General features: G+C 48.6%; 1 protein-coding gene across 3 annotated transcripts in view; it reads right to left on the reverse strand.

Annotated features, from left to right (window-relative positions):
* Window positions 1-22,841, reverse strand: part of chrm4a (cholinergic receptor, muscarinic 4a) — a 104,573-nt gene that overhangs the window by 57,943 nt on the left and 23,789 nt on the right. For 2 of the 3 annotated variants that reach the window (XR_015080960.1, XR_015080959.1), the window contains one exon: window positions 8,727-10,535. The exons of the other annotated variant lie outside the window; for it this stretch is intronic. The gene's annotated coding sequence lies outside the window, so the exon portion shown is untranslated. Of the gene's footprint in view, window positions 1-8,726; window positions 10,536-22,841 lie in introns of those variants that run through there. 3 annotated transcript variants of the gene reach the window in all.

Genomic DNA, 22,841 nt, shown 5'->3' on the forward strand with positions numbered 1-22,841 from the left:
TTTTATGAAGGCCGAGAATGTTATGTTGAGTTTTTTTATGAAGGCCGAGATTGTTATGTTGAATTTTTTATGAAGGCCGAGAATGTTATGTTGAGTTTTTTATGAAGGCCGAGATTGGTATGTTGAGTTTTTTATGAAGGCCGAGAATGTTATGTTGAGTTTTTTATGAAGGCCGAGATTGGTTTGTTGAGTTTTTTATGAAGGCCGAGAATGTTGTGTGAGTTTTTTATGAAGGCCGAGGATCATGGTCAATTTTGTTTAACTGTTTTGTTGATTTTCACCAGGTTGTGAGAGCCAGTTATGTGTCTGACTGTTTTTTGGGGGGTTTCTCTGTTTCGGTTTGTCATGCGGGAAGGGCACAGAGTTTGTAAAATAAAAATTTTTCTTTATTCAGATTGTCCATGTTTGCACTTTGAACTATTTGTTGCCTTGACCGCCTCAGGGTTTGCAGAGCGGCTCCATTCATGTTCTTTCAATGGCACAAGCCATTCCCTGAGAGGGGGCCTAGAACCGACTTGCAATAAGCCGCTGACGGACGGCCCTTGCACTTTGTGCCTCCCACCTGTCTGGGTGCTCCTCCTCCTCCTCCTCCTCCTCCTCTGGTGGTCCTCCAATGTCTGCTGGCAGTGGCTGAGTCCTGAGGATAGCCAGGTTGTGCAGCATGCAGCACACTACAACGAAATGGGAGACTCGCTCAGGCGAGTACTGTAGGGCTCCCCTGGAATGGTCCAGACAGCGGAACAGTTGCTTCAGCACGCCGATTGTGTGCTCAATGATGTTCCTGGTCGCTTGATGGCTGTCATTGTATCGTTCTTCAGCAGGGGTGCTGGGCGCACGGAGCGGGGTCGTCAGCCAGGTGCACAAAGGATAGCCCTTGTCCCCGAGAAGCCAGCCACGTGGGTGAGCCGGGGCTTCAAAAATGTCTGCCACAGAAGTCTGGCGCAGGATGAAGGCATCATGGCTGCTGCCTGGAAAGCGGGCATTGACAGCTAGTATGAGCTGCCTGTGGTCACACACCAACTGGACGTTGAGCGAATGGTAGCCCTTCCAGTTGCGGTAATCCTCGGCATTCTGTAGAGGCGCCCGCAAAGCCACATGCATGCAGTCAATGGCGCCCTGGACCATGGGGAAGTCCGCTATTCTCGCAAATCCCATTGCGTGCTCTTGCTGCTTGTTCAGGGTCATGGGGAAGGAAATGTACTGACGTCTCCTTCTGAAGAGGGCTTTCATCACCTGGCGGATGCAGCAATGCACCGCAAACTGGGAGATATTGGCAATGTCCCCAGTAGCGGATTGGAAGGAGCCGGTGGCATAGAAGTTGAGAGCCACTGTCACCTTCACTGCCACCGACAGAGACGTCCTGCTCCTCAGCTGTGGCTGCAGATCTCTCTGAAGCAGGTGGCAGATCTCAGTGACCACCTCCCTTCTGAATCGCAGCCTCCAAATGCACTGCTCCTCAGACATGTTGATGTATGAGAACAGCTGGCAGTATACCCTGGGTGGTAAGGCCTCCTGTGCCGACGCCTGTTGACCCTTCTCTGTCTGGCCATGATTGGCACTCTCTCTCGGCAGCCCTTTCAATGCAATGGAGAAACCCAACGTTTCCACCCATTGCAGCTCCCATTATATGTGGCGACTCAAGGCTATGGCACTGAAAGTTAAATCCAACTGCAAAGCTCTGACCTGAAGCCAGAAGTATCTGTGCGAGTGCTGAGTCAAAGCAGAAACCTCTCTGCCTTTGTCTCTCTCCAATTCTCTCTCTCTCACACAGAAGGCGTGGAACAAAATGGCTGCCACAAAGAATGCAGGAAGAGTCCCCTTTAAATAGCGCCCCCGCGCCCCCCAGCGACTGGGAACCGTTCCACTTAACCAGTCGCTGGGGGTGCCAGGCGCACAGAAGGGCGGCGCCACTGAAGTTCCAGTTCGGGGCGCACCAAGGGCGTTGCACCATCAAATGACGTCAGGATCTGCACGCGCAACTGAGCGGGCACTGCGGCTTTGCGCTGCCGCTAATTCTTGACTGAAGTTCGCGAGAGGCGCAGATCACGCCGTGCCCGGGCGCTAGCCGCCTCGCGCCCCGCTTCTCGGCCTCTTAAGGTGCTAGCGGCTGGCGCTAACAACTGAATTTCTAGGCCTTTGTGTCTTAATGCGAGGAGCATTCGTAATAAGGTGGATGAATTAGCTGCGCAAATAGAGGTAAACTAATATGATTATATTGGGATTACGGAAACATGGCTCCAGGGTGGCCAAGGCTGGGAACTCAACATCCAGGGGTATTCAATATTCAGGAAAGATAGGCAAAAAGAAAAAGGAGGTGGGGTAGCATTGCTGGTTAAAGAGGGGATTAACACAATTGTAAGGAAGGATATTAGCTCTGATGATGTGGAATCTGTATGGGTAGAACTGAGAAATACCAAGGGGCAGAAAACGTTAGTGGAAGTGGTATATAGACCTCCAAACAGTAATGTGGTGGTTGGGGATGGCATTAAAAGGGAAATTAGAGAAGCGTGCAATAAGGGCACAGCAGTTATCATGGGTGACTTTAATCTACATTTAGATTGGGCTAACCAAATTAGTAACAATACTGTGGAGGAGGAATTCCTGGAGTGTATACGGGATGGTTTCCTGGACCAATATGTCGAGGAACCAACGAAAGATCAGGCCATCTTAGACTGGGTATTATGTAATGAGAAAGGATTAATTAGCAATCTTATTGTACGAGGCCCCTTGGGTTGGAGCGATCATAATATGATAGAATTCTTCATTAAGATGGAGAGTGAAATAGTTGACTCAGAGACTAGGGTCCTGAATTTAAATAAAGGAAACTACGATGGTATGAGATGCGAGTTGGGTAGGATTGATTGGGGAATGTCACTCAAAGGGTTGACGGTGGATAGGCAATGGCAAACATTCAAAGACCGCTTGGATGAACTACAGAATTTGTTCATCCCAGTTTGGCATAAAAATAAAACAAAAAAGGTGACTCAACCATGGCTAACAAGGGAAATTAGGGATAGCATAAGATCCAAGGAGAGGACATATAAATTGGCCAGAAAAAGCAGTAAACCTGAGGATTGGGAGCAGTTTAGGATTCAACAAAGGAGGACAAAGGGATTAATTAAGAAGGGGAAAATAGAGTATGAGAGTAACCTTGCAGGGAACATAAAAACTGACTGTAAAAGCTTTTATAGATATGTGAAGAGAAAAAGATTGGTGAAGTCAAGCGTAGGTCCCTTGCAGTCAGAATCAGGGGAATTTATAATGGGGAACAAAGAAATGGCAGACCAATTAAATACATACTTTGGTTCTGTCTTCACAAAGGAGGGCACAAATAATCTCCCAGAGATGTCGGGGAACATAGGGTCTGATGAAAGGGAGGAACTGAAAGAAATCAGTATTTGTAGGGAAATGGTGTTAGGGAAATTGACGGGATTGAAGGCCGATAAATCCCCAGGGCCTGATAATCTACATCCTAGGGTACTTAAGGAAGTGGCCCTAGAAATAGTAGATGCATTGCTGATCATCTTCCAACATTTGATAGAATCTGGAACAGTACCCATGGATTGGAGGGCAGCTAATGTTACCCCACTATTCCAAAAAGGTGGTAGAGAGAAAATGGGGAATTACAGACCGGTAAGCCTGACATCGGTAGTGGGGAAAATGCTAGAGTCCATTATAAAAGATGTAATAGCAGAGCACTTGGAAAACAGTGACAGGGTCGGACAAAGTCAACATGGATTTACAAAAGGTAAATCGGGCTTGACTAATCTACTGGAATTTTTTGGGGATGTAACTGGTAAAATAGATAAGGGAGAACCAGTGGATGTGGTGTATTTGGACTTTCAGTAGGCTTTCGATAAAGTCCCGCATAAGAGATTAGCGTGTAAAGTTAAGGCACATGGGATTGGGGGCAAGGTATTGCCTTGGATAGAGAACTGGTTGGCAGACAGAAAGCAAAGAGTTGGAATAAATGGGTATTTTTCCGAGTGGCAGGCAGTGACTAGTGGGGTACCACAGGGATCGGTCCTTGGACCCCAGCTATTCACAATATATATTAATGATCTAGACGAGGGAACTAGATGTAATATCTCCAAGTTTGCAGACGACACAAAGCTGGGTGCGCGTGTGTGCTGTGAGGAGGATGCCGAGAAATTCCAGTATGATTTGGACAGGTTGAGTGATTGGGCAGAAGCATGGCAGATGCAATATAATGTGGATAAATGCGAGGTTATCCACTTTGGTGTCAAAAACAGAAAGGCAGATTATTATCTGAATGGCAATAGATTGGGAGAAGGGGAAGTGCAATGAGACCTGGGTGTCCTTGTGCACCAGTCACTGAAGGTAAGCATGCAGGTGCAGCAGGCAGTTAAGAAGACAAATGGTATGTTGGCCTTCGTAGTGAGAGGGTTTGAGTACAGGAACAAAGATGTCTTGCTGCAGTTTTACAGGGCCTTGGTGAGACCACATCTTGAGTATTGTGTGCAGTTTTGGTCGCCTTATGTGAGGAAGGATGTTCTTGCCATGGAGGGAGTGCAGCGAAGATTCACCAGACTGATACCTGGGATGGCAGGAATGACGTATGAGGAGAGATTGGGTCGATTGGGCTTATACACGTTGGAGTTTAGAAGAATGAGAGGGGATCTCATTGAAACTTATAAAATTCTGACAGGGCTGGACAGACTAGATGCAGGAAGGATGTTCCCGATGGTCGGGGAGTCCAGAACCAGGGGTCACAGTCTAGGGTTAAGGGTAAGCTATTTAGGACAGAGATGAGGAGGAATTTCTTCATCCAGAGAGTGGTGAACCTGTGGAATTCTCTTCCACAGAAGGCAGTAGAGGCCAATTCATTAAATATATTCAAGAAGGAGTTAGATATATTTCTTAAGGCTAAAGGGATCAAGGGATATGGGGAGAAAGCAGGGACAGGGTACTGAATTTGGATGATCAGCCATGATCTCATTGAATGGCGGAGCAGGCTCGAGGGGCCGAATGGCCTATTCCTGCTCCTACTATGTTTCTATGTTTCTATGTAATAGCACTTTCTGGGTCATAAGACACCAGCGCCCCAATTTAAACCTCACTTCCCCAGGGGGTAAGAGGCGGTTTTGGGTCGGATGCCCGTTTTACACCCGCCTGATATTACACTCCATTAAACTTAGCGGAGCGTAAAACTGAGCGGGTGTAAAATAGGCATCTAACCTTAACCCATCCTGTTCGGTTAAAATGAGGGTTTAAGTGTCAGTGCTCACTAATATGGAGTATAATCATCTCCCATCATTGTATCTTTGTTCTGGCTTGATTGACAGCTTTGAATGCAGGGGCTTCTCAGGTTCAAATAAATAAAGGAATATTTTGCCATATTTTTAGTTTGCCTGTCTCCACTTTAACTTCATGTCACAGTGCCAAGGCAGAACTCCATGGAACCTAAGTGCCCATGTTATCCAAGGCCAGAGGTTCTGAAAAAAGATTCTAATTTTTTTAAAATATCTTGTTAATGTACTTGAGAATGTTACTGTGTTGTGCTATACTTGCTGGTTTCATTTACTTCAGTACACATTTATATCTTACAATAAATTTGTCTATATAATTTAGCCTGAAATATGCAGTCTTTCAGGGTGATGTTTTTCTGCAATCAGCAGAGTATGGCAGCATCCCATACATCCAGTGTGTAAATCAATAACTGGGTAAATGTTGATCCTGGGGTGTGCTAACTCCATCACTGCAAGGATGAAGAGTATACGTTTTAGTTTATAGGAGGCATGAATAAAAAATGTTGGGGGAAACCCAAATTGTAACACTTAGGTAACTGTCAGATTTCAGTATTAGGGAATAGAGTACTTTTTCTATTTCTGTCTCCAAGTGTCAGCATCAAGCAGTTATAGTACTGGTTAGATACAGATTAAAGTTCCCTCTGCACTGTCTCAGTAACACACCTTTACTTCAACCTCAGTATAACTATGGTCTTAATTTATTCACTCCCCACAATGGCCATTTGACATTCTCTTTGAACTTCAGTGCTTGAAGGAGTAGTTTTGTGCTGTGGGCCTGCACTCACTCTGAACTACAGGGTTGAATTTCCTCTGGTAGTTCACTGGTTTTTGCAACCAGAAGAATATAAACCACTAGATTAGAACTGCTGGTGTTCAATTCATGTAGGACTCTTATGTTTGTCAGACAGCAAACACTGCCAGTGGTCTGGGGTAAAGAAGAAAAAAGACTTGCATTTATACAGTGCCTTTCATGACCTTTCCACAAACAACAATGAGGTCATCTGTTTTAGTAATAAATATCAACCAGAACTCCCCTCGTCTTTTTCAAAATAGCACCATGGGATCTTTTTCACCCACCCGAGACAGGGGTCTCAGTTTAACGTCTCGTCCGAAAGACAGCATCTCTGACAGAGCAGCACTCTCTCAGTCCTGCACTGGAGTGTCAGCCTAGGCTTGTGCTCAAGTCTCTGGAGTGGGACTTGAAGCCACAATCTTTAGACTCAGGGCCAGGAGTGCTACCTCTGAGCCACGGCTGGGTGGAATAGAATCCATGTGAGCAGTTACTAATGCAATGCCTCACCCAGTCTTCACTATAAAGAATTATAATTAAGTTTAATGTGCTGCATATATGTCTATTTCTTCCTGGTTACAATTTTTCATTACTTTGCCTGACAGCATGAGGAAATCCAATTAACACCACCTGTGCACTTGTGGTCTAATTCCTTCAACTACAATTTCTAATATTTCAGCTGTTGTGCACTGACTGGCTCACTAACTCCTCCCCTGCCTGTTCCCCCAGTGATTTCATTAGCATTTATTATTTCAACAAATATTCATGTTAAAAAAACAGCAGGGAGGGAATAGTAGCTGAATAAAAAAACTTTTTCTCTCTTTTAACTAGTTTGCCCACTGGATGTCTTTCAGGGCCTATATTGAGGGGCAAATTCCCAGAATCCATTGCAACTACCCAAATGCATAACATATGTCATGGTAACATAGGAATTGCTAGACGAAAAAGACCAAGGCCCATCTGGTTCACCTTCTACCATCCTGGTAGTCACATAATACAATGATAATGGAGTCGTTGACTAATCAGAGCAATCAATCTCTATCAATTAGTCTACAACAGACCCAGACATGAGGCGAGAAAGCTTTGGGAACCATAAGTCCAAAGTCACTCATTCCTCCCAAGCATGCTACGCTTACCACACGTCATGTCACAAATTACTCAGATACTCTATCCCAAAATGTTATTTTCTGAAAGAAATCTATTTAATTTGCATTTGAACGAATCAACACTAACTGCTTCCACCATCTCACGAGTGAGTCTGTTCCATAGATTGACCACTCGCTCACTGCAATATTGTTTCCGCAGATTTGTTTTGAATTTACCCACCTTCAAGCGCAGACCGTGTTTTTTGGTTCTACTATTCTGGACAAGTTGAAATAAATGTTAATTATTGTAGAACACATTAGGTTAAGTATAATTCAGATACAATACATTTTTGGCAGAACTCTGCTGGGTCAGGTATGCCAAATCTTAAAAGTTCCTCACAACTAAAATATGCCTTTTCAACATTGTGCTGAAGTATCCTAACCTCTGATAACCCCTTCCCAATTCCACCACCTCATGAAGTGTCTCACCTCTCCTCGGTATTTCACCCAGATGGTCAGCCTAAGATTAGATACCATGCGAGAACACGTGGCTTCAAATCTGTGCCCTGTCACTCCATAATGTATTGTCCTTGTGTTCCAATGTATTGCATCCCCAGGCTTTTAGATCTTCCCAAATGATCTCAACGTCAATTTACCACCAAGTATAGAGTTTTAGATCTAGTACTGCAACAGAATCTGTGATTAATTACCATAGGAACTGACTGCATTCTAGGAAGGCCCTCTCTGTATCACCAACACGTACTTAATCTTCGTTTTGGAAGTCATCCAGGAATAGTCGTGTCTGTAGTAATGTTTAAGCGCGTTTAGCACAAAATATTTGTTTCAATGTCGTCATTCCTAACGTGCATTTGTGCTGGTAAATTAATCACAGGTGCAATGCATCAGTGTACAAATCACCAATTAAATCAATTATTATGGGTTGGAACTGTCTTAAACAAGCCAGTGACAATTTTGCATCATCTTTTTTCCCTCAACACTACACTTGTGCGCAGTTATAATATGATTAAAGTAAGGTTTGCCTTTGTATGTGAATCCAATATGTGTTATATTTTTTCTGTTAATAAGAAATACTGTGATTTTTTTAGAATATTTATGATTTGTTACCAGTTCCTATGATAAGGGCAAGGTGATGTGTTGCAGTAAGCGATGTTTTATTGCTCAGATCTGCTTAGAACCTAGCACTGCTTCTGATACCTTTTGTAATGCAAAAATTGCACACTCAAGCAACAAATTGCACGGTGCACACTAACTGTAGAAATTCATAGGACGTTGTACCATGCAAAGTCCTTTGATTTATCGACGATGCACTTACAGAAGAGTTTTAGGATTTGTAAGCAAAGCATGAAATTCTGTCAGGAACGGGCTGGCCGTATAGGAAATCGGAAGATTCCCAAGTTTCCCCGTAAATGGTTCCATGGCGCTGTATTATCGGTGCCCCCTCCCCTTCTGTGAGAATCCCATGCCCTTTGGGGGAGCCAGTCTGCCCCTGATTCTATGATATCATTTTGACATTGTAACTAGTTTCCTGGCATAGAGAGAATATGAACAGAGCTACAGAAATAGTAAGAACAGACTTTTATTAAACAAGTCTTCAATAAAATAGGTAAAGAGCCAATCCTTACACATGGGAGAAAAGTTAACTGTTCATTGAGCGATATCTATACAGAGTAATATAAAACTAATAATTCAACATTGAATATTTTTGTGGAAAGAAATGGTAATTGAAGTTGAATTTTGAAAGAAGCCATTAGGACAACAAATCTCCATGGGGTCAGCCTGGGATGTTGCTGTTTTTGTATCTTCACACTCCTCCTTGGAAGGATTCGCAGGCTCATTAACAGTCTGACAGGATGTGCCATGAATGCTCCTTCCGTGGCGGGAACCATCTGTACATCAGCCAATAGGGTGGTTAGTCCTTTACGGCGGGGTGTTTCATAGGATCCCACAACCCATATGATCAGAGAGGGGTACCCAGGTTTCCAACTCTGTACCTTCTGACTCAGAGGCAGGAATGCTGCTCCTAGCCTGCGATACAAGTTACACATCAGCCAAAGTATTACTTGAGCATGCCCCAACAATTCTGCCAGAGCTTCTAAGCAGAGGACACAATGGAGCTCTCTGAGCTGAACAGAGGAGGAAGGGAAATAGATTGATGGTGCGAGCCAACCTATTTGGCTGTTTGTGCCCAGCCAAATTCCATAATGTAATATAAGGATATGCTGTCCCATTGCAGCTAGCTGAACCTGATCTGCATTGAACCAACTTAAAGTTCAATACCCTGAGCCCCCACAGCAATCCCTGTCCTCTCACTGGGGGTCGATTTTCCTGGAGCTGTTAGGCAGGGTTTCAGGCATGTGGGGGGGGGGAAATCCCGGAATCGGGGGTCCCGACACCATCCCGCCCAAAACCTGCCTCCACGTAAGTTTCACAGGAGGTGGGTACCCGCCCCGTACTGGGACCCGATGACCCGAGGCGGGAAGGGATTAGTGCCAATTAACTGCCTATTAACAGGTAGTTAACAGGCAGTTTTTAGCCGAATCCCTATTTTGAGGGGTGTCGTGTGGGATTCCCGACGGTTCCAAACCACGCCAGGTTAGAGCAGGCGGGCCGTCGGGTTGAAGGACTTGGAGGGGTTGCGATGTCGGTGTTCAGGTGAGTGATGGGTGCATGAGTGCAAAGGTACATGTGTTTGGTGTGTCTAAAGTGTGTAAAGAAGTTTAAATTACCTGTACTGAAAGCAAAATGGCTGCGAGCTGTCAAAAGTGACAGCCTTCAGCTTTCATTGCCGGTGACAGTTCTAACTGAGTCTGTGTAGAAGGACTCAGGTTAGAAGTCAGACTGTCAGTGTTTGACAGTTTCAAACAGCTGTGAAACACTGATATTTCATCTGTCAAGACCTCTTGACAGATGAAATTTCAGTCTGTGACGTCACCTGTTGCCGGGTGGCCCTTAATTGGCCTGCTGAGCCCGCTGGGCGGGCTCAACAAGGTCAATCAAGGGAAAATCGTGTGGATTGGCCGGACGTCGATGTAGGCGGGACTAAAACTCAAAAGTTGTAGTCCCGCCTCCTTCCCGACAGCTTAATGAAAATCGACCCCACTGTCTCAAGTTGTGGATTGGGGCCTGAGGCCCAGTTCTGATGATTCATTGAAGGACAGCTTTATCTTTTTGCAATATTTCCTGTGTAGTATTCTGGAAGTGAATCACAATCCTCATCCTTTCTCTTCTGCTAGTCACTTCATAACCCTCAGATCTTGGATGGCAGTCCACAGTGCCAGTGGAGACCACCTCTTCCTCTGCTTCGTCTTCCTCTTTATGCTCTACCTCAGACACAGCACCTTCTTTGGAATAGGGATGTGGATCAATCATCTGTGTGAATATGAAAGTATCATTTCTGAACATATTTTCATTTCTGCATCATCTGAGGAGGCAATTTTAATAAAAGACTGACATAGGACTTGAACAATATTTTTAATTGCAAATCTTGTAGAATGCAATTATAAGTTTGCATTTGTATGCTTTGCATTATGCTTTTGGTATCCACATCATATTAACGACATGCTTAACATTTTTAAACACGTTAGAATGAATAACACAGCAATAACCTACCAGAGTGCAAGGACTCTGTGGGTGTGCCTTTCTTCTTGCTTGTAAAGTGGAACAGTGTAGCCATTTTTTACTTTTTAAAGGAATATTTCAAATTAGTTGTTAATGATTTTCTAGGATGTGAACGTTCCTGATCTCAGCCTTGCTGTTAGGAGAAGATGGCAGACAGAGGGCCGTGGGCGAGACAACGATCAGCAGCCCTACCCTTGCCTCAGCTTTGTAATGCTCTATCCACCTTTTTTGAGGTCCATAAGCAACTTACTGCAATTTCAACAGCTCCCTTTGGTTCTTGAGTTGTACCCATATTTTGACCTTGGTGCTTGTTCACCTAAGAATAACTCTTTACTCTCAGTAAATTGCTGCACGAAAATATGAAGTTTGTGCTCCTGGAAGCATGGATTTTTACATATCATTTAGCTTCTGTTGCTGCAATTGGACTGAGACATTAATAAAGACCAGGTGGTTAATTCCAGTTGTTGAGCTATTCTATTTGCACAATTCCATCTAAAAAACCCCACTGGATAGATTAACCTACCACTGAGTAAATTAAGAGGATTAAAGTGCTAAATCAGATGTTATCACTTGGGTGCTAAGTGTGGGCAGCTGGTCTGGCATTTCCCATAGGCGCAAGCACTGCAGACTGGATGATCCCACCATTCAAAGTACTCAGTAAACACTTGAAGTAACACTGATGGTGGTGCAGTGGTGCAACACTGCATGACCATATGGCAGGATGTGTGTCCATGCTTGCGGTCTGTGTCTGCTGAGTTCCTGATCTCGCTCGTGTGAGGAAGCACACAATGGAGTGTATAGGGAAACATGGAACGACGACGTACCATTTGGCCCATCAAACCCAGTCCCCCCACACCCAATATGCAATTTAGGCTATGGTGAGATCTACTCAACCCACTGATCGCCAAAGCAGCCAGAACATTACAATAACGTAACCCTACACCATATGACGTTCACAAGTCTACAGGTTGATGTGTGATATCTCTTAAATGGCAATCTTTAGAGACCAGTCCAAATCAATCCTTTTCAACTCGCATCATTATTTACTATAAGTTAGATTTATATTTTCCAAAAAAACTGTCCCAAAAGTCTATCACATTATTGACTCTTTAATGATTTATCATTTGTCTTTTCTCAACAAGGGTGTGTTTTAAAATTAATTCTAATTCAGCTGTAAAAATATTATGGTGGTTTAATGTTAAAGTGGAGGTTCGCACAAGACTTTTCACTTTCTGCAGCTCTAGGGGTGTCCGCCCTCTTGGAGCAGGAGCTGGATCTACGCATCACAAATAATGAGTGGAGTCAGATCAACAAGACAACTAGTGAGTGGGACCGGATCCACGTGAGGACAAATGAGTAGGACTGGATCCATGTGAGGACTAGTGAGTGGGACCGAATCCACGTGAGGATTAATAAGTGGGACCGGATCCACATGAGGACGAGTGCTTGGAACCGGATCCACATGAGGACTAGTGAGTGGGACCAGATCCACGTGAGGACTAGTGAGTGGGACTGGATCCACGTGAGGACTAGTGAGTGGGACCAGATCCACGTGAGGACTAGTGAGTGGGACCGGATCCATGTGAGGACTAATGAGTAGGACTGGATCCACGTGAGGACTAGTGAGCGGGACCGGATCCATGTGAGGACTAGTGAGTGGGACCGGATCCACGTGAGGCTGAGAGCGTGGAACCAGATCCACGTGAGTACTAGTGAGTGGGACCGGATCCACGTGAGGACTAGTGAGTGGGACCGGTTCCACATGAGGACTAGTGAGTGGGACCGGACCATGTGAGGACTAGTGAGTGGGACCGGATCCACGTGAGGACTCGTGAGTGGGACCGGATCCACATGAGGACTAGTGAGTGGGACCAGATCCACGTGAGGACTAGTGAGTGGGACCGGATCCATGTGAGGACTAATGAGTAGGACTGGATCCACGTGAGGACTAGTGAGCGGGACCGGATCCATGTGAGGACTAGTGAGTGGGACCGGATCCACGTGAGGCTGAGAGCGTGGAACCGGATCCACGTGAGTACTAGTGAGTGGGACCGGATCCACGTGAGGACTAGTGAGTGGGACCGGTTCCACATGAGGACTAGTGAGTGGGACCGGACCATGTGAGGACTAGTGAGTGGGACCGGATCCACGTGAGGACTCGTGAGTGGGACCGGATCCACATGAGGACTAGTGAGTGGGACCAGATCCACGTGAGGACTAGTGAGTGGGACCGGATCCATGTGAGGACTAATGAGTAGGACTGGATCCACGTGAGGACTAGTGAGCGGGACCGGATCCATGTGAGGACTAGTGAGTGGGACCGGATCCACGTGAGGCTGAGAGCGTGGAACCGGATCCACGTGAGTAATAGTGAGTGGGACCGGATCCACGTGAGGACTAGTGAGTGGGACTGGTTCCACGTGAGGACTAGTGAGTGGGACCGGACCATGTGAGGACTAGTGAGTGGGACCGGATCCACGTGAGGACTCGTTAGTGGGACCGGATCCACATGAGGACTAGTGAGTGGGACCGGATCCACGTGAGGACTAGTGAGTGGGACCGGATTCACGTGAGGACTAGTGAGTGGAACCGGATCCAAGTGAGGACTAGTGAGTGGGACCGGATCCACGTGAGGACTAGTGAGTGGGACCGGATCCACTTTAGGACTAGTGAGTGGGACCGGATCCACGTGAGGACTAGTGAGTGGAACCGGATCCATGTAAGGACTCATGAGTGGGACCGGATCCACATGAGGACTAGTGAGTGGGACCGGATCCATGTGAGGACTAATGAGTAGGACTGGATCTACGTGAGGACTAGAGAGCGGGACCGGATCCATGTGAGGACTAGTGAGTGGGACCGGATCCACGTGAGGCTGAGAGCGTGGAACCGGATCCACGTGAGTACCAGTGAGTGGGACCGGATCCACGTGAGGACTAGTGAGTGGAACCGGATCCATGTAAGGACTCGTGAGTGGGACCGGATCCACATGAGGACTAGTGAGTGGGACCGGATTCACGTGAGGACTAGTGAGTGGAACCGGATCCAAGTGAGGACTAGTGAGTGGGACCGGATCCACGTGAGGACTAGTGAGTGGGACAGGATCCACTTTAGGACTAGTGTGTGGGACCGGATCCACATGAGGGCTAGTGAGTGGGACCGGATCCACGTGAGGACTAGTGAGTGGAACCGGATCCATGTAAGGACTCGTGAGTGGGACCGGATCCATGTAAGGACTCGTGAGTGGGACCGGATCCACATGAGGACTCGTGAGTGGGACCGGATTCACATGAGGATGAGTGAGTGGGACCGGATCAACGTGAGGACGAGTGAGTGTGATCGGATCTACGTGAGGACTAGTGAGTGGGAACGAATCCACGTGAGGACTAGTGAGTGGGACCGGATCCACGTGAGGATGAGTGTGTGGAACTGGATGCATGTGAGGACTAGTGAGTGGGGCCAGATCCACGTGAGGACTAGTGAGTAGGACTGGATCCACGTGAGGACTAGTGAGTGGGACCAGATCCACGTGAGGACTAGTGAGTGGGACCGGATCCACGTGAGGACTAGTGAGTGGGACCGGATCCACGCGAGGACTAATGAGTAGGACTGGATCCATGTGAGGACTAGTGAGCGGGACCGGATCCATGTGAGGACTAGTGAGTGGGACCGGAATAACGTGAGGACTAGTGAGTGGGACCGGATCCACGTGAGGACTAGTGAGTGGGACCGGATCCACGTGAGGACTGGTGAGTGGGACTGGATCCACGTGAGGGCTAGTGAGTGGGACCAGATCCACGTGAGGAGTAGTGAGTGGGACCGGATCCACGTGAGGACTAGTGAGTGGAACCGGATCCACGTGAGGACTCGTGAGTGGGACCGGATTCACGTGAGGACTCGTGAGTGGGACCGGATCCACATGAGGACTAGTGAGTGGGACCGGATCCACGTGAGGACTAGTGAGTGTGACCGGACCACGTGAGGACTAGTGAGCGGGACTGGATCCATGTGAGGACTAGTGAGTGGGCCCGTATCCACGTGAGGACTAGTGAGTGGGACCGGATCCACGTGAGGACTGATGAGTGGGACCGGATCCACGTGAGGACTAGTGAGTGGGACCGGATCCACGTGAGGACTAGTGAGTGGGACCGGACCACGTGAGGACTAGTGAGCAGGACCGGATCCATGTGAGGACTAGTGAGTGGGACCGGATCCACGTGAGGACTAGTGAGTAGGACTGGATCCACGTGAGGAATAGTGAGTAGGACTGGATCCATGTGAGGACTAGAAACATAGAAACAGAGAAGGTAGGAGCAGGAGTAGGCCGTTCGGCCCCTCGGGCCTGCTCCGCCATTCAATGCGATCATGGCTGATCATCCAAATTCAGTACCCTGTCCCTGCCTTCTCCCCATATCCCTTGATCCCTTTAGCCTTAAGAAATACATCTAACTCCTTCTTGAATATATTTAATGAATTGACCTCCACTGCCTTCTGTGGTAGAGAATTCCACAGGTTCACGACTCTGTGGGTGAAAAAATTCCTCATCTCAGTCCTAAATGACTTACCCCTTATCCTTAGACTGTGACCCCTGGTTCCGGACTCCCCGGCCATCGGGAACATCCTTCCTGCATCTAGTCTGTCTAGTCCTGTTAGAATTTTATAAGTTTCAATGAGATCCCCTCTGATTCTTCTAAACTCTAGCGAATATAAGCCTAATCGACCCAATCTCTCCTCATATGTCATTCCTGCCATCTCAGGTATCAGTCTGGTGAATCTGCGCTGCACTCCCTCCATGGCAAGAACATCCTTCCTCAGATAAGGCGCCCAAAACTGCACACAATACTCAAGGTGTGGTCTCACCAAGGCCCTGTACAACTGGAGCAAGACATCCTTGTTCCTGTACTCGAACCCTCTCGCTGCGAAGGCCAACATACCATTTGCCTTCTTAAACGCCTGCTGTACCTGCATGCTTACCTTCAGCGACTGGTGCACAAGGACAGCCAGGTCTCGTTACACTTCCCCTTCTCCCAATCTATTGCCGTTCAGATAATAATCTGCCCTCTTGTTTTTGCCACCAAAGTGGATAACCTCGCATTTATCCACATTATACTGCATCTGCCATGCTTCTGCCCAATCACCCAACCTGTCCAAATCATCCTGGAGTTTCTTGGCATCCTCCTCACAGCACACACGCCCACCCAGCTTTGTGTCATCTGCAAACTTGGAGATATTACATCTAGTTCCCTCGTCTAGGTGATTAATATATATTGTGAATAGCTGGGGTCCTAGAACCGATCCCTGCGGTACCCCACTAGTCACTGCCTGCCACTCGGAAAAAGACCCGTTTATTCCAACTTTTTGCTTCCTGTCTGCCAACCAGTTCTCTATCCAAGTCAGTACCTTGCCCACAATCCCATGCGCCTTAACTTTACATGCTAATCTCTTATGCGGGACTTTATCGAAAGCCTTCTGAAAGTCCAATTGCACCACATCCACTGGTTCTCCCTTATCTATTTTACCAGTTACATCCTAAAAAAATTCCAGTAGATTAGTCAAGCACGATTTACCTTTTGTAAATCCATGTTGACTTTGTCCGATCCTGTCACTGTTTTCCAAGTGTTCTGCTATTACATCTTTTATAATGGACTCTAGCATTTTCCCCACTACCGATGTCAGGCTTACCGGTCTATAATTCCCCGTTTTCTCTCTACCACCTTTTTTAGTGAGTGTGACCGGATCCACGTGAGGACTAGTGAGTGGGACCGGATCCACGTGAGGACTCGTGAGTGGGACCGGATCCACGTGAGGACGAATGAGTAGGACTGGATCCACGTGAGGACAAGTGAGTGGGACCGGATCCACGTGAGGACTAGTGAGTGGGATCGGATCCACGTGAGCACTAGTGAGTGGGATCGGATCCATGTGAGGACTAGTGAGTGGAACCGGATCCACGTGAGGACTAGTGAGTGGGACCGGATCCACGTGAGGACTAGTGAGTGGGACCGGATCCACGTGAGGACTAGTGAGTGGGACCGGATCCACGTGAGGACTAGTGAGTGGGACCGGATCCACGTGAGGACTAGTGAGTGGGACCGGATCCACGTGAGGACTAGTGAGTGGGACCGGATCCACGTGAGGACTAGTGAGTGGGACCGGATCCACGTGAGGACGAGTGAGTGGGGCCGGATCCACGTGAGGATGAGTGAGTGGGACTGGATCCACGTGAGGATGAGTGAGTGGGACCAGATCCATGTGAGGATGAGTGAGTGGGACCGGATCCACGAGCCTCGACTGGTGAGAGGGGCTGGTTCCACGAGCCTCGACTGGTGAGTGGGGCTGGGTCCACGAGCCTCGACTGGTGAGTGGGGCTGGTTCCACGAGCCTTGACTGGTGAGTGGGGCTGCATCCACGAGCCTCGACTGGTGAGTGGGACCAGATCCACGAGCCTCGACTGGTGAGTGGGGCTGGGTCTACGTGCCTCGACTGGTGAGTGGGGCTGGGTCCACGGGCCTCGACTGGTGAGTGGAGCTGGGTCTACATGCCTTGACTGGTGAGTGGGGCTGGGTCCACGAGCCTCGACTGGTGAGTGGGGCTGGGTCCACGAGCCTCGACTGGTGAGTGGGGCTGGGTCCACGAGCCTCGACTGGTGAGTGGGGCTGGGTCTACGAGCCTCGACTGGTGAGTGGGGCTGGGTCCACGAGCCTCGACTGGTGAGTGGGGCTGGGTGCACGGGCCTTGACTGGTGAGTGGGGCTGGGTCCACGAGCCTCGACTGGTGAGTGGGGCTAGGTCCACGGGCCTCTACTGGTGAGTGGGGCTGGATCCACGAGCCTCGACTGGTGAGTGGGGCTGGGTCCACGAGCCTCGACTGGTGAGTGGGGCTGGGTCCACGGGCCTTGACTGGTGAGTGGGGCTGGGTCCACGAGCCTCGACTGGTGAGTGGGGCTGGGTCCACGAGCCTCGACTGGAGTGGGGCTAGGCCCACGGGCCTCTACTGGTGAGTGGGGCTGGATCCACGAGCCTCGACTGGTGAGTGGGGCTGGGTCCACGAGCCTCGACTGGTGAGTGGGGCTGGGTCCACGGGCCTTGACTGGTGAGTGGGGCTGGGTCCACGAGCCTCGACTGGTGAGTGGGGCTGGGTCCACGAGCCTTGACTGGTGAGTGCGGCTAGGTCCACAGGCCTTGACTGGTGAGTGGGGCTGGGTCCACGAGCCTCGACTGGTGAGTGGGGCTGGGTCTACGAGCCTCGACTGGTGAGTGGGGCTGGGTCCACGAGCCTCGACTGGTGAGTGGGGCTGGGTGCACGGGCCTTGACTGGTGAGTGGGGCTGGGTCCACGAGCCTCGACTGGTGAGTGGGGCTAGGTCCACGGGCCTCTACTGGTGAGTGGGGCTGGATCCACGAGCCTCGACTGGTGAGTGGGGCTGGGTCCACGAGCCTCGACTGGTGAGTGGGGCTGGGTGCACGGGCCTTGACTGGTGAGTGGGGCTGGGTCCACGAGCCTCGACTGGTGAGTGGGGCTAGGTCCACGGGCCTCTACTGGTGAGTGGGGCTGGATCCACGAGCCTCGACTGGTGAGTGGGGCTGGGTCCACGAGCCTCGACTGGTGAGTGGGGCTGGGTCCACGGGCCTTGACTGGTGAGTGGGGCTGGGTCCACGAGCCTCGACTGGTGAGTGGGGCTGGGTCCACGAGCCTCGACTGGTGAGTGGGGCTAGGCCCACGGGCCTCTACTGGTGAGTGGGGCTGGATCCACGAGCCTCGACTGGTGAGTGGGGCTGGGTCCACGAGCCTCGACTGGTGAGTGGGGCTGGGTCCACGGGCCTTGACTGGTGAGTGGGGCTGGGTCCACGAGTCTCGACTGGTGAGTGGGACTGGGTCCACGGGCCTCGACTGGTGAGTGGGGCTGGGTCCACGGACCTCGACTGGTGAGTGGGGCTGGGTCCATGAGCCTCGACTGGTGAGTGGGGCTGGGTCCACGGACCTCGACTGGTGAGTGGGGCTGGGTCCACGAGTCCCGACTGGTGAGTGGGGCTGGGTCCACGAGTCTCGACTGGTGAGTGGGGCTGGGTCCACGAGTCCCGACTGGTGAGTGGGGCTGGGTCCACAAGTCTCGACTGGTGAGTGGGGCTGGGTCCACGGGCCTCGACTGGTGAGTGGGGCTGGGTCCACGGACCTCGACTGGTGAGTGGGGCTGGGTCCACGAGTCCCGACTGGTGAGTGGGGCTGGGTCCACGAGTCCCGACTGGTGAGTGGGGCTGTGTCCACGAGTCCCGACTGGTGAGTGGGGCTGGGTCCACGAGTCCCGACTGGTGAGTGGGGCTGGGTCCACGAGTCCCGACTGGTGAGTGGGGCTGGGTCCACGAGTCCCGACTGGTGAGTGGGGCTGGGTCCACGAGTCTCGACTGGTGAGTGGGGCTGGGTCCACGAGTCCCGACTGGTGAGTGGGGCTGGGTCCACGAGTCTCGACTGGTGAGTGGGGCTGGGTCCACGAGTCCCGACTGGTGAGTGGGGCTGGGTCCACGAGCCTCGACTGGTGAGTGGGGCTGGGTCCACAAGTCTCGACTGGTGAGTGGGGCTGGGTCCACAAGTCTCGACTGGTGAGTGGGGCTGGGTCCATGAGCCACAGCATTTGAGTGAGCCTCACCTGATTAAATCACTTTTGGGTTCAGCCGAATCATGAACAAGCGCCATGTCTGACACAATCGCTTTCTTTTCCAATAAACTTTTCCACATTTATTGGAGTAGAGTTCTAAATTATTCCAAGCAAAACAGGATGTTTGTGTTAACAACACCGGAGTACTGTTCCCCACTGACTTTCTTGCCCATGCAGTAAAACTCAAACCCCGTACATTACAATTGACTGGCTGCCTGCCCCTTGCTTACCTTCTTGGCTGGATGATGGGCCCTGCTCTCTGTAACCCGGGTTCAGCTGATACATCCCTCTTTCTGACCTGGGATGCTGCACTGCCATCTGCTGTCCTCCAGTATGGTCTGCTCGCTGCTGCTGCTGGATCTGCGATCTCTGACATTGCTGTTTCTTCTCCTGTTAGTTACAATATTTTGAACTTTCCTGGGCCTGACAGATGGGAAAACGCTGCTCCCACATTGGTCTAAATTAGGGAATTTTTTTCCCCCAGTCTGCAGCCCATGAAGTTCAAAACACTGTAACTAAATAAGAAGAAACTGATGTGCATAAGTACACAAATAGTAAAGGTCCAAATAATGGGTATCCTTGGGCCAGATCTGGCTCATTAAGGGATTGTTTAGCTGGCTACCTAGGTCCTAGGTTCTCAGCTGCCTTGGGAATGTTAAATGAGATTTGAGTTTATGCAAAATGTTCATTTCTTAATGGCAAAGTTTTGAAGTAGAAAACTTTGATTCTCCAGACAGCGTGAACTTCATTTATATATTTTTAATTCGGTGTATTTCCTTTCAAAGGTTCAACGAAGGTTCACTAGATTGATCCCTGGGATGAAAGGGTTGTCCTATGAGGAGAGATTGAGTAGAATGGGCCTATACTCTCTGGAGTTTAGTAGAATAAGATTCTGAGGGGGTTTGACAGGGTAGATGCTGAGAGGTTGTTTCCCCTGGCTGGAGAGTCTAGAACTAGGGGGCATAGTCTCAGGATAGGGGTAGGCCATTTAAGACTGAGAGGAGGAGGAATTTCTTCACTCAGAGGGTTATGAATCTTTGGCATTCTCTACCCCAAAGGGTTGTGGATGCTGAGTTATTGAGTATATTCAAGGCTGAGATGGATAGATTTTTGGACGCTACAGGAATCAAGGGATATGGGGATAAGAACATAAGAACTAGGAGCAGGAGTAGGCCAATTGGCCCCTCGAGCCTGCTCCACCATTCAATAAGATCATGGCTGATCTGATCCTAGCCTCAAATCTTCTATCACTCTCCATCCCACCCGAGCCCATGTGATCTCCTGGGAGAGGCGAAAAACCAGATAAAAAACCCAATGGCCAATTTGGGAGAAAAAATCTGGGAAATTCCTCTCCGACCCATCTAGGCGATCGAAACTCTTCCAGGAGACCACTCTGTCCCGATATTTTCTACAGTACTTACCTTCTGTAAAGGCGATCTCCACCCCAGCCAGGAACAGGAATAAAACCATCTCCTGAAACCTAACACAGAATTAGAACACAAGAAGTAGGAGCAGAACCAGGCTACACGGCCCCTGGGCCCACTCCACTACCCACAGGGCCATGACCATTCCGAACCTAGACTCATGTCCAATTTCCTGCCCGCTCCCCGTAACCCTTAATTCCCTTTACTTCTAGGAAACTATCTATTTCTGTTTTAAATTTATTTAATGATGTAGCTTCCACAGCTTTCTGGGGCAGCAAATTCCACAAACCTACCACCCTCTGAGTGAAGAATTTTCTCCTCATCTCAGTTTTGAAAGAGCAGCTCCTTATTTTAAGATTATGCCCCCTAGTTCTAGTTTCACCCATCATTGGGAACATCCTCACCACATCCACCCAATCAAGCCCCTTCACAATCTTATATGTTTCAATAAGATCGCCTCTCATTCTTTTGAACTCCAATGAGTAGAGTCCCAATCTACTCAACCTCTCCTCATATGCCCACCCCCTCATCCCCGGGATTAACCGAGTGAACCTTCTTTGTACTGACTCGAGAGCAAGTATGTCTTTTCTTAAGTATGGACACCAAAACTGTATGCAGTATTCCAGGTGGGAGAGTGGAATTGAGGTTGAAGATCAGCCATGAGCTTATTGAATGGCGGAACAGGCTCGAAGGGCCGTATGGCCGATTCCTGCTCCTAATTCTCATGTTCTTATGTTCTTAAATGATTCACAGAATTAGTTTGTAATAGGAACTGTATATATGGGTCTGTGTACGTGTCAGTGTCAGTGTGTCTTCATCAGTGTGTGTGTTAAAGTATTGATGTCAGTTTGAGAATCTAAATGATTACTTGTCAATGTTCTGCAGAGTGATAAGGTTACCACTAAAGATTCAGAATCCATTTTCACCTCAGGAGAAATAGTACCATTTGAGATCATTCAACCTTTGTTTACTTACTAGCCCTGAGAGAGATGGTAGTTGTGAAAGAATAATTTTCTGATTCTATCAGTTCCATCACTGTGGTCAAAAGCAGTGTCTCTGTCACATAATAAAGACTCCAGTTCAGCATATTATCTTACCGTGTAAAAGATTTGCGTAAGACCTGTTAAATGAGAATGTAATGAATGCTTGTTTAACAACCAAGCAGACACATGCAATTTATCATTTTTCCATGTGCTGTTTCATGTCCAGCCAAATATCTTGGAGATTAATCAGTTTAGTGACTGGAGATCAACTATTTGTCCTTTGTCCATGAAGAGGCAATATAAACTAAAGGGTACAATCCTAAAAGGGATACATGAACAGAGAGACCTGGGGTATATGTGCACAAATCGTTGAAGGTGGCAGGGCAGGTTGAGAATGCGGTTAAAAAAGCATACGGGATCCTGGGCTTCATAAATAGAGGCATAGAGTACAAAAGCAGGGAAGTTATGATGAACCTTTATAAAACACTGGTCTGACCTCAACTGGAGTATTGTGTCCAATTCTGGGCACTGCGCTTTAGGAAGGATGTGAAGGCCTTTAGAGAGGGTGCAGAAAAGATTTGCAAGAATGGTTCCAGGGAGGAGGGATTTCAGTTACATGGATAGACTGGAGAAGCTGGGGTTGTTCTCCTTAGAGAAGAGAAGGTTGAGAGGAGATTTGATAGAGGTATTCAAAATCATGAGGGGTCTAGACAGAGTAGATAGAGAGAAACTCTTCCCATTGGCGGAAGGGTCGAGAACCAGAGGACACAGATTTAACGTGATTGGCAGAAGAACCAAAGGTGACATGAGGAATAACTTTTTTACGCAGCGAGTGATTAGGATCTGGAATGCACTGATTGAGAGGGTGATGGAGGCAGATTCAACTGTGGCTTTCAAAAGAGAATTGGATAAGTACCTGAAGGAAAAAAATTTGCAGGGCTACGGGGAAAGGATGGGGGCGTGGGACTAGCTGAAGTGCTGTTGCAGAGAGCTGGCAT

The sequence above is a fragment of the Somniosus microcephalus genome, chromosome 15 (assembly GCF_052327205.1).
Source record: "Somniosus microcephalus isolate GS21.2 chromosome 15, FLI_Smic_1.0, whole genome shotgun sequence".
Taxonomy (NCBI): domain Eukaryota; kingdom Metazoa; phylum Chordata; class Chondrichthyes; order Squaliformes; family Somniosidae; genus Somniosus; species Somniosus microcephalus.